The sequence below is a fragment of the Solanum dulcamara genome, chromosome 9 (genome assembly GCF_947179165.1).
Source record: "Solanum dulcamara chromosome 9, daSolDulc1.2, whole genome shotgun sequence".
NCBI classification, from domain to species: Eukaryota; Viridiplantae; Streptophyta; class Magnoliopsida; order Solanales; family Solanaceae; genus Solanum; species Solanum dulcamara.
The window spans coordinates 70064572-70069724 of NC_077245.1; the positions used below are offsets into that span (position 1 = coordinate 70064572).

The 5153-nt window shown below is 33.7% G+C and overlaps 1 long non-coding RNA gene across 1 annotated transcript; it reads right to left on the reverse strand.

The window, feature by feature from the left end:
• Positions 1 to 2264: 2264 nt before the first annotated feature.
• On the reverse strand, positions 2265 to 4600 carry LOC129903271 (uncharacterized). Its single transcript, XR_008770232.1, has 2 exons — positions 4352 to 4600; positions 2265 to 2536 (listed from the first exon to the last, which is right to left on the reverse strand). It is a non-coding gene; the product is annotated as an uncharacterized LOC129903271 (long non-coding RNA).
• Positions 4601 to 5153: the final 553 nt, after the last annotated feature.

Consider the following 5153-nt stretch of genomic DNA (forward strand, 5'->3'; position numbering starts at 1 on the left):
CCAAACTCAGGTGAAGAAGACATGGAAATCCCCAAAGTATGGTCCTTCTTGAGGTACCTTAGTATGTGAAATGCTGCTTGGAGGTTTGGTTATTTGGGGTCTTGAATGTTTTGACTCAAATGTTGTACTCCATAGGCTATATCATGTTTGGTGTTGGAGAGGAAGTTCAATTTTCCAACTAGTCTCCTGTACAAGGTAGGATCACTTAATGGTTTCCCCTCATGTGCTTTGAGCTTAACTGTTGGATCCAGAGGAGATATGAAGGGTGTGAGGTCATTGGAGTGAAAGTCTTTAAGAAGATCAGTGACAAATTTCCTTTGAGAAATAAGAATTTCATCATCCTTGTAGAGTATCTCTAATCCTAAGAAAATAATGCAGATTTTCAAAATCTTTTATTTTAAACTGATCATGAAGAAAACTTTTGAGATTAGTGATTTCCTCAGTGTTAGTTCCAGTAAGTAGGATGTTATCCACACAAACACCTAGAAAAATAATAAAAGTGCCCCTCTTCTTGTAAAATAAGGAATAATCATGTAAAGAGTTAGTGTAACCTCTTGAACTAAGGGTTGCATGCAACTTCTCATACCACTGTCTACTTGCTTGTTTTAAACCATCGAGGGACTTGTTAAGTTTGCAAACTAGGCCTGGCTGAGATACATCAAGTCCCGGAGGGATCTTTATATAAAATTCTTTATTTAAATCTCCATGTAAAATAGCATTATTAACATCAAGTTGATAGATATGCCAATATTTCTTTGCAGTAGTTGCAATCAATGCTCTTACAGTTATTATTTTGATAACTGAGGAGAAATTTTCAGTGTAGTATATGCCATGGTGTTTAGTATAACCCTTTACCACTAGTCTAGCTTTGTATCTCTCCACACCTTCATCAACTTTGTGTTTTATTTTGTAAACCTACCTACAACCAATTTCTTTCTTACCAGCAGGTAACTTCATGATAGACCAAGTATTGTTATTATGCAGGTCAATAAATTTCTGAGTCATGGATGTTTGCTAGGCAGGACCAACAACTGCCTCTTCATAACTAGATGGCTCACAATCATGAGAAATGTTCATAGCAAAGAGCAGACTATCAGGACATAAATCTGCATAAAAAATGTGACTTTTAAGGAAAAACATGCATTTAAGGAGGAGGGATTATTTGATGTGGATGATTGTGAGGTAAATAAGGAGTGAGAATAGTTAGATAAGTAGGTTGGTAATTTGGTAGCCCTATGAGATTTTATATGTTTAATACTTGGAGCAGATCACACTGAACATGAACAGCAAATGAGCTATAAGGAGTGGGACAAGGAACATATTCAGACAAGGAAATATGTTTGAGAGGTGAAGAAGGAAAGAAAGTGGGATCTTTAGTTAATGCAAAGGAAAAGACTGTCTCATGAAAAATGACATCCCTCGAGAAATATAAATTCTTGGTAGATGGACTTAGCACTTTGTAGACTTTCATACCAAAGATATAACCTACAAATACATGTGGAGAAGTTTTAGGATCAAACTTGATTCTTTGAGGCTTGGGTGTAGTAGGATAGCATAAGCATCCAAAACTTCTTAAATGTGAATAAAGTGGTTTTTGATTGTACAATAATTCATAGGGGCTTTTGTTATTGAGAGGTGTAGATGGAAGTCTATTGATGATATAGGTAGAAGTGAGTATACATTCACCCCAGTATTTCATTGGAAGTCTGGATTGAAAAAGAAGTGTCCTAGATGATTTAAGTATGTATTTGTGTTGTCTCTCTACCACACCATTTTGTTGAGGTGTTTAGGGACAAAATTTTTGATGAATAATGTCTTTATATTGGAAAAATAGAATGGATTCAGTATTGGTGAATTCAAGACCATTGTATGATCTTATCATTTTTATGGTGGTTTCGAATTAATTTTCAACCATATTGGTAAAAGCTTTAGTAATGTGTATGGCATTGCTCTTATGACTGAGTAGATGTGTCCAAGTGGACCTACTAAAATCATCTACCAAAGCGATAAAATATATGAAATTATCATGTGTTGATACTTAGTAAGGTCCCCATAGATCAATAAATACCAACTCAAATATGGTAGTACAATTGTTAGTCTTTGGTTGGAAGGGAAATCTTGCTTGTCTTGCCGTAGTGCAAAGAAATGGTTATTTGGGTGAGAAGGCTACAAGTATTGAGGATATACCCTTTATTTTTACAAAAGAAACATGTCCAAGTCTATAGTGTCATAGTAGATCTATAGTATCATTAGGAAGCAAACCATATACAATACTAACATCAACATTAACTGCATTGTCTTTATTGCCAGAAAAATTATTCAATACAGTGGGATGGGACAAATAGAAATGTGATTGGGACAAACAAGAATTGAAAATACATTAACAATGCATCCTATCATTTTTATGAATGGAAAGACAAGTAGCAGAATTCTTGGTTGACATTGTATGCTAGTTCTTTTGTACCAACTTTGGGCAGAGAAGATATAATCCATCATGCACCCTATCAATTTTCAAAGGCCTTTTCAGTGCAGGGGCCTGCATTAAATAAGAGGTGTCAGAGAAAGAAATAATACAATTGAGATGTAATGTTAGAGAGTTTATGGAAATCATATTATACTTGAAAAAGGGAACAAAGAGTACTTGGTATAGTGTGATCTGGGGTGTCAGTTGTACATTCCCAACCTCTGTGACCTCCACTCTATAACCATTAGGCAATCTAACTAAGAGAGGATATGGTAGTATTAGGATATTGGTGAGGTGGTTCTTATTGAATATCATATTGTGTGATGCTCCTAAATCTAATATTCATAATTCAGCTTTCGCTTTGTAACAATCACATGAAAGTTTGTCAAAATTTATACAAAAAGTGCAAGCAATGATACCTGCAAAGTTCACAACTGGACCAGTCACTTGCATATTGCCTGAGTTCTCTGAGGTATTGACACTCTGAAATTGTTGTAGAAAATGAGCTAGCTGTACAAATTGTTCCTTGGTGATACTGATGTTGTGATTTTCTTGATCATCAACTTAACTCCCAAATCCACTTTTTTTTTCTATTTCTAGATTGAAGTCACATGACACAGAGTTAGCTGTCACACCCTTTTATTTATTATTATATATGTGGCTTTGATTGAAGTTGTGTTGTTCATAGGATTATTTTCTTTGGTGCTGATTGTAATTCTGTTGTCCATGGTTTGGTGGCATTGGAAATCTATTATTTTCAGAAGATTAAAATTCTGAGAATTAGGATATCCATGTATCTTGAATAATTTATCCTTAGTGTGACTTGATTTCCTGCAATGCTCATAGAATGACCTATCTCTATAGTTTGTTTTGAAGTCTCGACCACCTGAGCTACTTGAATACCAGCAGCAGAAGTTCCTGAGGTACTGGCCATGAGAGAGCTTGACTCAGCAAACAATCGGCCACTTGGCTTAAATTCTCTCTGCTTTTATTCTTGTATTAACAGTGTAAAAGTTTGTGCCATGGATGACAATAGATTCACCATTAATATGTTTCCCCTGATCACTGTGTATATTTAATTTAATACCATAAGAAATTGGATTAATCTTCTGTCCCGTTCGGCCTTGTGCATGCTTTTCTTTGTTCCACAAGTGCATACACAACTGTATTGGCTTTTTGTACTCAAATTGTTCAATTCCTCCTAGAGTTTCTTTATCCTAGTGTAGTATGTTGTTATGTCCAAAATTCCTTGACTAAGATCATTGATTTCTTTCTGAACCTTCCACAACTTTTTTCCATTAGTTTGATCATACCGATCCTCAAATTCAGTCCACAACTCTAGACTATTATCCACATATTCTACACTATCTGCGATTTCTCTACTCAAAGAGTTAAGGATCTAAGATATGACCATATCATCACATCGTTTTCACTGTCGATAATTTGGATCAGTTGAAGCAGGTTTCTTACTTTCTCCATTAATGAAACCTAACTTATTTTTCACGGATAAGAAATCGAGAACTCCACGTCTCCATGATCGATAGCCAATTCCATCAAAAGAAACTGGTATAAGAGTCACCCTTGGACTATCAGATGTATGTATGTAAAGGGGACTGCTAGAATCAATTTGCTTATCCACACCTGAATTTGTGACCTCTACCATTGCAATTGTTTAATAGAAAATAGAAGTATTTCAAAGAAAAACTGAATGTGTATATATGTGCTTCAAACATATTAGAAACGAAACAGAATGGAGATAGAGAGAATTGTGATTCAATCGATTGAAGTGAAACAAGGACAAAAGAGAATTGAACAAAAAATTGAAAGACACAAGCTGAGAATCTAATTTGAAGAAGAATCAAGCAGAGAATCGAATCGAAAAAAAACCTCAAGCTGAAAATTGAATTCAGTTACTGCGAAAGACATAGATGTTGATCCTTGCTCTGATACCATATTAAAGCTTGGCCAGGAGTCATAAATGAATAAGAGATCCACCATTAATGATGAACTCTGGAAGATAACAAGCTCAACAGAAGGAGAGATTAATCGAGAGTAACATTCTCTTAATTTCTGAATGGATGAGAAAAGCTGAATTAGTGTCGTACTTATACAAGTTGAGAAAGAAAATATCTAGCTGGTCTAACTAACCTACTGACGAGTTTGTTAAGTAACTAACTCTGATAACAATAACTAACTAACATCAACTAATCTGATAACTAACTAACATCTAATTAATTGATAATTAATCTCAATAGATGTCAACTTGTTAATTATCTTATGTGTATGCCGTATATATTTATATTTATAAATTTAACTCTTTTAAGTGTACATCAATTACGGATATAACTTATGAAACAAAGTTTTTTTTTTTTTTTAAAAAAATATTCTCAGATGGTCAGGGTGAATTTAAGATTTTAAAAAGATGAATACACTGTTATGAAAGGATTGATCCAAAATTTATAATTCGTGGGTATAATCTTTAAGTCCTTAACATGAATCTATTACATTTTAAATATATATATATTTGCAATTTACTAATTTCTAACATATATACGTATAAAAATATTGTAATTAATTTAATCCATTGACTATATTCTAAATCCTCCACTTCTACTTACAGACATATCTAAAATTTAAATTTTATGAGTTCAATATTTAAGATTCTTAATATTGAACCTATTATATATTT